Below are 10,029 nucleotides of genomic sequence, written 5' to 3'. Positions count from 1 at the left end.
TAACTCTTGTGTATCATACTGTGCTTATTCCAAATGACAGACAGTTGAACAAAACCGGAATGGCAGCACTGTGGAGCAAAACATTTTAATAAACCATTGTTTGAGTAATTTAAAATTATGTATATACTCTGATAAATCATTTCAAAACAATTTATGAACAGAAAACAGTAAAAATGTTTAATGGAAATAATTTAACGATCATTAGAAAAAGCACCTTTGTTCTACATAGCTTAAGTGCATTGGTAAATGCAAGGAGAATGTCTGTCATAAAGCAACTTGTGGCAGGCCTGGGGGGTTCATTTTGTCATTAAGATACACACTCAGTGCTCTCAGACTGGCAGGTCACCATTCTCTACATCTGCTGTAGTATCAGTTCTACGTAAGCATTCCTGGTTGTTTCAAATACATCAGAACATTTGGTGTATTCATTAGATATTAAAAATGATAAAAAACATTCTTCAGATGAAGCAGATACAAATGTGAAGTGGTTTTTCTGAAGCTAATAAAAACCCTGGGGACTTCCTCGGAATTGTAAAGAAAACAAAGAATTGGCTCCGTATCTATAAAGAATTCTATCTACTCCTTTAAAGATTTCTCTCAAGTAGGATGAGGGATTGCTAGTCAGACCTAATCTAAACACAATCTTCTTTGCAAAGAGAAGAAATCTGCCCTCTCACATCCGACTTCGCCTACAGGATTTTGAAACGTCTGGTTGTAGTCAAACAAAAAACGTTGCGCGGAATTTCCACTTGGATTCAGTTCAGACACCATAGACTGTCCAAAAGATAACCTGACTATTTATTTTCAAGAATACTAAAGCAAGAAGCCCTAGTATTTCATCAGTTATTATATAGCCCAAAGTAAGTTTTGTGAAACTTATGAGATGCAAGTATGAACAAAAATTAGCAGGGAATCACTGAACTTTTTAAGACCTATATCTACCCATCTGCTGCCTAACTTTCATTTTCCAATAGTTCTTTTTACTACTTTTTTTTTTTTTTTTTTTAATGACAGGTTGAAGTCAGTTCAGAACTGTAGTGTCTTTGGGCTTCCATCAGTGCTGATTTAGCATGTACTGAGTATATGTGCACTTCCTTGATGTTAAGGTACTGAAAGACTGAAATTCTAATTTGCTAATTTGCTTGATTTCTGTTAATTTTTTCTTCACTAATTAGATTATTAGTATGTATTTATCAGCCTAGATAGTTTCAAAAGATACATAAGATAAGCTAATAAATTAAAAATGTTTACAAGAACTAGTTGGAGGAGAATACCTTAATTTACATTCAGCTGGCACTTGAAAAACGTCAGAAAAAATAATTTCACTTCAGGTTACCTGCAGGGTTCAAAACAATGAACCATACTTAACTGTCCACTCTGATGTCACATAAAATTCCAGATAGTTCATGTAAGAAAAATCCCTATTTCAGGAAAGGAGACACACCTTTCTAATAATGGTGATAGCTGAAAGCTCTCGCTGCAGGTGAAGAACAGAGCTGGTGTATGCTTGTCTCTGTTGAGCAAGTTTAAAGATATGTTTAAAGTTATGTACTTTAAAGTTATATACGTTTAAAGTTAGATAGGCCTGCTCAACTGATGACAAGTCACGATTCTCAATCCTCAGCTGAAGACTTGAACTGTGGAGTGCTCATACAGCAAAGATTTCCATCCTTTTTTTCCATCTCCTTCCTTTATTGGGCTCTATTTTGCTCATCCTGAATTTGTATTTTCAGAGGAAATTAATCTTTGAGAAAGAGAACTGAGAAGTGCAGAGCTTCAAAGCTCTCCACACAGCCCAGCTCTGCCAGCAGCCGCATGGCAGGCATCACCTCTCACACCTCCCACCGTTCAACTGATCTCTGAGCTACAAGAGCTGTGTCTAAGAGAGAGGAGATGGAGAAAAGTGGTTAATTTTTCATGCAAATTTACGCTTCTAGCTTTCAATGTTATCAAGTATGACTGCTTAATGCCATCGGTGCACATTTGTTTTCTAGAAACTGGGAAGCATGACACTTTTTGCAAATCCTTAACAATGCAAACATGTTTATTGTGGTGAAATTCTGTCAAACTCATGCCTGTAATTTGAAGGGTCATCAAGTCCTTGGATTTATTACATACTTTATCTGTAATGTACCATCTAAGCATGTCTGTGCTGATATATCTCTAGAAACTGGAAGAACTATTCATGACAACTGTTGGGTTAAGAACAAAGAAAATACTGCAGCAGAAGCTACTCTACAACATTAACTTCTGCTTCAGTCCTGTACTCAGTTGAACACTAAGAAAATAATTAATACAGTCAAGTGCATTTGGCCGCTCGTGAATAACAGGACTTTGTTTTCAAAAGCAATGAGAAACTTTCCTGACAGCAAGCACTTTTCACTTATGCTTCTCAACTTCTGCATTTCAGGAAGTCTCCTTTTCCTAAAGGAGAAAAAGCCTTTTTGCATCACAACAAAAAAATGAAACAGAATATGAAATGTCTCATCTGGTAGTATTAACCACGGAAAACAGAGTGGAAAGAGACATTTCAAACACTGCTGAGTACATTATATCTGGAAGCATTCTTACAAAATACATGGGGAAGATGTGGTGGGATAGTAATGAAGAGTGATTAGCTATACTTATCTTTATATTTTTTCTTTTTCTACCATGGAAACAACAATTTAAATTGGTTAAATTCATTTTTGTCAGATAAACCCAAATGAAGTTTACTATTTGTATTAAATTTCTTTTGAGTTATTATAGATAAGATATTTATCTAAAAATTAGTAACATGAAAAAATAGGAATGCACGGGCAAACTTATTTTTCTTTTTTTTTAAGACACTCTCTAAACAAAAGAGATAGTTTGTTCAATATACCACTACATTAGTGCCTCTATTCTCTAATCATCTTAAGCATGTCTGTTCTGTCTTTTGCCACCCTCTTACACATGAAAAGTGCTTCACCAAAGTTCCCCTTCACCTTTCAATAGGGCAATTTTATATTTATCTTGTCTCTCAAAAAAAAAAAAAACAAAACAAAACAAAAAAAGGAAACAAACAAACAAAAAAAAAAAAGAAATACTACTTTAGCTGGGTGGGCTTTTAGCCCATCACCAGGGCCTGGCAAACACTGTTCCACTTCTTCCACCATTTTTCTTGTGATCTCTTATCCAAAGGTATTTCCATACATGGTGCAGTATTTCTAGTAAGGTGCTTCCAGTATTTATCTGCAGATTCCAGAGGACCAAAGGTCCTTTTTGGCTAAGGTCACTCATTTTCTGCCTATACACCTGGCAGACATGGAGTGCTCTCATAGGAAAGCAATTATTTCCAGTACCAGCCCTGCTCACAGAATTTGCTCTGTTGTCATCCACTCTTCCTAGGAGAATGCGTCACTGCTGGCTGCACTGCACTTTCTTTGCCTGGCCTGAAAAATCTTCATCTCTCTTTGCCTGGCCTGAAAAATCTTCATCTCTACTATAGTGTATATGAGGAAACTTACAGGCTGCCTTTCAGCTGTAGTCATCATATCCCGTCAGTCAAAAGGATGTGGATTCATTCTGTGACATACCTTACTTATTGGTACAGGAAGACCTTGTCTTTCAGATCAGGGTGCAGTCATGTCATTTTGGTCTTCTTTCTCCTGGAGGGACTTTCAGACTGTGGTCCTTTAGAGTACTCATTGCTGGTTGGGCAGGGCCAGCCAGCACAGCTGTGACTGGTAAAGAAATTTTTTACACTTAAGTACAAAGCAAGTGCTTTAGCCGTGAAGGACAGTCATTTTACAATCCTGCAAGTCATAGGAAATGTTATGTACTAATGATTTTCCCCATTCAAATAATGAATATATTACTCTTGAGAGAGTTTGAGTTTCAAAAATGAACAGCTTTTCATCTAATATCATCTAAGCTAATTATTTACATTTAGAACTAACACACTTTTTTTGTTGTTGTTCCAACAATATATATTTATACAATATGCTCCCAGAATTTAACATCAACACAAATCCCAAATCATAACTTAAGTTGGCTTCTTTGGGAAATTGATTTTATTATCCAAAGTATAAGTCATTTAACACATCAGCATTTTCCTACTGGGAATAAAATGTTTATACATCAATTGATCTCTTTTATGGTGGTAATATTTCTCACGTCAATCTACATACACAGAAGAAAATGAAAATCAAAAATGATCATGCCTCATTAAAAAATTTGGAGCTTCCTCTTAGTCTCTGAAGTCTGCAGAACACTGCTAAAATTGCACAGAGTTGAAACATGAAAAACCTTCCCAGTCTATAATTTCCACATGTATTAAAGGATTTGTAAATTCAAAGACCAATATGCTTCCTTAAATATGCAAACAAGATGAGTCAAGTGTGAAAGAAGCATCATAATAAATGATGGTGCTGACCCAAAGTAGTTGAGACCATAATTGAAAGACCTTTCTACGTAGACTTCTACATCATCACAGAATCACAGATTTTTTGCTATATGTTTTTCACAGTGCTACCACAAGGCAGTTAATAGTCAGAATAATATATTTAGACTGAGAACTTTTTGTATAAGAATCACAGATAAATACTAGCACTTCATTCAATATGAAAAACATTTCATGTTTTAAATTATATGATTTTGGTTTTTTTAGCTGGTGGTATCAAATGTTGCATTCTTGGAAGTATTTCACCAGAAAAATCTGCCCAGACCACACACCTGACTAGACAGGAACTCATTCTTGTATACTACTTCAACTTTTATTTTATTTTTACAGTACTTCCTTTTTTATCCTAACTTACTATTCCTAACTCAGAAGCAGTAGTGTGCTTCCAAGATCTGAATCTCAAGATCGAAACTAGAGCATAAAATGCATAGAAATTAATGGCATCCAATCTTGATGCTGTGTTCTTCTACAATTCCATTGCTTTTAGCCAGAATAGAGCTCTTTTATTCCACAGGCCTTGCTATTTGGCACTTATGAGTGTTTTTGGTTAATACTATCAGTGGTGCTTTTATTTAGCCTTGCAGATACTTTTGCCTTTGTGGATTATGGTCAAAAACATCCAGGGAAAGGGGGTGACAGTTATAATTATGAGGTTGCCCCCATGTAGGCTTCATTATTAGATATTTCCAAGAACTACAAGTAAAGTAATAAGGAGAGCTGTTCACACGGTCAAAATGCTGCATCAGCATCCATCGGTTGAAACCCAGAAAGATGAAGCCTTACTTTCATAAAGATTGGCCACCTTCCAAAGAAATGACTACACCTCCAGTCTAATGAAATCTGTTGTCCAAAACATACTTCACTGATCCGAGTTAATGAAAAGCACAGTTGATTTCCTACATAGTTGAATACTACGTAAGAAATGTCAACTTCCTCTAAAAATCAGTCCTAAGCCACCAAAATTTCTTACTGATAAGACAGAAATAATTAACACAGTGTTTTTAGGCTGAATTCTTTGGAGGATGGTTCCACTTTGATGTACCTTTCACATGGCATTGTATTTTGCAGAAATGGAAACTAGCAAGCCTTGTCTTGATAGATCAGTAGTATCTGTAGCTACAACTTTATCATCATATTCATTCACCATATATTATCAAAAAAAATTATGTTTGTTAACTAATGCCCTGCAGCTAAAGAATTTCGTATCTTATTTTAAATTTACAAAGAAACTAAGAAGTCAAACAGAGATTTTTCACTAGGACTGCCTTGAAGCAGTGAGGCCAAAAGCTCCCAAGGGAAAATTCAGAGCATATTCCCTGCCTCCTACAGAATACCTGCAAGTTACACACAGGAGGGTTTCTGAGCCAGGGGCAAGCACAAGCAGATTTGCTCCATGGGTCTGGGAGCAGAAGAACCACTGAGGGCAAACCCAGTACAGGCTGGACTCTCACTGACAGCATCCAAATCTGGGGCCAGAAACAAGAGCGATTGTCAGCCCATGGCACAGCACAGGGATGGGCCAGGGCCAGGGCCAGGTCTCTGTCAAGAGTTACACAGTGGATTACAGATTCAGTCACACTAGAGCTAAAGACAAACACACACAATGACACAATAAATGAAGAGATAACAGGCTTGACCTTAAATAGTGCCCACAGACCTCTGGGCAGAGAGTGTGTGGGATGAGGGTCCCAGGTGATGCTGGTCAGGGCAATCAAGGTCTCTTGGTGACTTCAGAGCCCAGCAAATACTGGCCACTATTCCTGCAGTACTATTGCCATGTGTCTTCACTTTGCGTCTTCTTCCCACCTACAGAAAATAGACAGTTTATTAACCCAAAATGCAGTAACAAATATCAAAACACAACAATTTGAGCGTGTTCTTGTTCCAGATGCTTATGTGAATATATGACCTTCCCCTGCTGTCAGTCACTTTCTACCACAAGAGGATGTCTGTGGCAGGGGAGGGGCATGAACCTGGAACACCTTGGGTGGTAGCTCAAACTCCTCAGACATAAGCTATCTCCTTATGACAATGGGACATTTCATTATTTATTGCTGTGAGATAAAGCCTCTCTTAGTAAGTCTGAATACATCACTAAATTGAAGCACTTTAGCATTGTGTGAAAATATTTATGATAATTATGAAAGGATTTTTACCTTTCAATCTAGGGAGATTCTAAAGTCAGCTTCAAAAAAAGGAAAGCAATGAATATATATGACTGGAGTTCAGATGTGAGTACTTCCTTTCCACACAGTTTACTAAAAGGTCGTCTTGATTACTGCTCTAAACTCCAAGGATAGATTTTTAAGGAAGGATGATTGCTAAAAAATATGAAGGGACACCAAGAGAAAACTAAATGATCCCGTTCTCATTATCTTTGGAGAAGGTAGATAACACTTCACTGGATATATTTTGATCTATGCTGCATGAAAAATGAAGCTTACATGCAGTGTCCATGTCTTCCACCTCACCGCAAACTCACTGTGGACAAAACAGAAAGAGACTCGTGTGCTTAGTACTTCTTTTACTAAACACAGTAATTTGTAGCACTTCCTTTGTGCTACTAAACTCTTGGTAATGTGCAATTCAATATGCCTTTACTGTACTGAAGACCCTCTGTGAGGGGGATCAGTCCCCACTCAGATGCTTGGATGGTAGCTGTGGTCTTGTATTTGATGGGGATGGTAGCTGTGGTCTTGTATTTGATGGTAAGGAAAACTGTGCCTGTGTACTATGTTACCCTCACACATTCTTTCTTACACTCTAGTTCCAAGGAAAAACACCCCCCCTCTTCCAGTACAAAACCAATTTATCCAGGTTAATTTTATATTCACAGAAGCATGTATTCAGCTATAGTACGTGTCAATCAAAATTTTGCCTGGCTGAAAGGCACTAGCTTTGCAACCACTTTGTAACCCGTTTGGCTAGCATGGCATTCACTTCAATGACCTAAGTTACCGTGAGCTCCGTTACGGAGCAATGCATTTTGTGGTTATGACATTCATGTTCAAATTTTAGGGTAGACAGGGGAATAGTGCAATTTTCTGTATCATCTTATGTGAACATCTGTCCTCTTCTAATTTCTCTTTTGAATATATTAGCTAACTGCAGCCAAATCTGACTTGGGGATGGAAGTCGCAGCAGGATACTATTCCTGGTCTACTGAGAGACTGGAAAAAAATATAGTCATATACTTCCATTCAGATACCAGCCAGATGAATAAAACCTGCATGTATTTCCACCACACATAACTCTAACCCAACCTTGGCAAATCCAGGGCAAATAAAAATAAGCAACATAACAGGAAGTGGAGACTCCTAGGAAGTGTAGAGAAGGTGTCAAAAGGCATCAGGAGGCAACCAGAAATTTATTTTTAAATGGAGGAAAGTAACAAGTCACAAATCCACCAGAAACCGAGTTCTATTAGTTCTCCTGCTTACAAAACGACTTATGAGTCTTCTCATCACAATTAACAATAAAATTTCAATTAAGTATTGAAAAATTGCCCTTTCCTGAAATGTAGCTGCATGGAGATAATTTTATTGAGACTGATTAGCTTGTGCTGGAAATGCAAGGGAATTTGATAGTGCTATTCATTTGTGCAGCTGTACTAATGCATGCATTTTTTGTACATTCATGATAAGCCTCCTTCCTATTAGTTTCATTCCCCTATAAAAATGGATGGCAAGAGTCAGAATGACAAATCCTGATTCTCTGACTCATCGCAAATAAGAGTTGCAGTCAGTTATCTGCTGCAACCTTGTTGTGGCAAAAATTGTCTCTCTCAGAGTTACACAGATCCTTCTGGATACAGTGCTTCAAACAGAGTCTGCTGAAATAAATGAGTAGAGTCTCAAAGGTTTTGTTTTGAGCCTGTTTTATCAGTTCACTACCCTCAAGGCTAAAGAAATTTTCTACTATTTCCTTGCTTTTGATAATGTTAACAATATGGAAACAGAATAAGGAAGAGATCTAATAAGAGTGCATTTTTAATATCAGTAGTGCAGATATGTTTTTCAAAATGGAAACAGAAGCTGGTGGGAAGACTGAAAGACTTCATTATATCCCATAAATTATTGAGTAGTTATTAGGACAGGGTAATCTACAATTTTCTCAGGAAAGTTTGAAATCTAAAAACTAGTTAAAAAAAAAAAAGAAATAGAAAAAAAAATCCTACTTTAACTAATTTGCTTATATTTGGAATTTATTGCCCCATTATGTCTGTCCGGAACAGCGCATATCTGCATAATTTCTTTACAGAAAACAAAAATCAAGTATAGTCATATCCGCAGAATTATCTTTCCTTATTCTTAATATCTCATTCAATGTTTTGATTTTTTTTTCTGATGTCTCCCACTCCATTGTTTTTCTATAATTTCATAAACATTTATCATTCCTATCGAAGCCTAGTAATGTGTATGAAGAAATATAACTTTCAGGCACAGTTCTATACTTCCTTTCATCTTTTTAGGCATAGGTAACAAAGTGAATGAAAGGAAGCTAAAAGCCTACCTGGATTAGAAGTACCTCATTTTGCCAATTTTCTTCAAGTCTGAGTGATAAGCTACTGCTAATCCAGGGGTATGGTGCACCTCCGAATTGTTTCCAACTTTATTTAAAATTTCAGGTCTTGACATTAGGAGATTTATCTTTCTGTATTTCATGTAGTTCTCTTCTTCCTCTCTGTCTCTCTTTCTGTCTTTGGGTATCCAGATTGCATTTTCTCTTGTATAAGATGTAATTGCACAGTGGATGCTATCTGTAAAACAGTCAGTTTTAGCTCTCCTGCTGTTAATGACAGCAGACAAACCACAAAAAAGTTCTCTAACAATGCTCACACATCTGAAATGGTTTAGTATCCTCTCAACTTTCAGACCTTTGCAAGGAAAGATCTTTACCCTATGTACTTTTGCAGCTGGGGGACACAGGGAAGACCTTTTGTGATTTCACTTCTCGTACTTGGTATGTAAGCACTAGCCAGGTTGCAAAGCTTTGTAGGTTTAATTTCTCTCCTCTCTGGGATTCTTGCAATTTTACTCACTTTTTCATGTGGTTTAAAGCTTTGCCACAGATCCATGGGATAGATTTATTTCTTGAAGAACAGCAATAATAACATTTTCTGTACAATAAAAGCCCAAAGCACTTTCGCAGAGGTCATCGGGCATCATTATCCCCCTTTTATGTATTAGAAAATTATAGCACAGATATTAAAGACTTGCCTCAAACCATAAAAAATTCAGAAGCTGACTTGAAATGAAGTCCAGTTCTTCTTGTTTCCAAAAGCCTGCCATTGGCAGTGAGCAGTTATCTACAAAAATTTAGGTTTAGAGATCTTTTTACTGCTCATGTGATCAGTTGCATGTGTGTGATACAATAGCAAATTCTGTGTATTATGTACAGAAACTAATTACAAGAAATTTTATTGTTGTTCATGGAAAGAGTTATCTAGATCTAGCCATGCATTATGCATGGATTGCATATAATAGATTCATTTCCAATAGAGGAGTGATATTTAAATGAATTGTTGTACATTTAATGTAGCTTTGGTAAGTCTGGTGCACAATTATAGCAGATTCCATGGGAATTTTGAGATACAGAAAGAGAAC

The sequence above is a fragment of the Meleagris gallopavo genome, chromosome 4 (genome assembly GCF_000146605.3).
Source record: "Meleagris gallopavo isolate NT-WF06-2002-E0010 breed Aviagen turkey brand Nicholas breeding stock chromosome 4, Turkey_5.1, whole genome shotgun sequence".
Lineage (NCBI taxonomy): Eukaryota > Metazoa > Chordata > Aves > Galliformes > Phasianidae > Meleagris > Meleagris gallopavo.
This window is presented reverse-complemented; position numbering follows the sequence as displayed.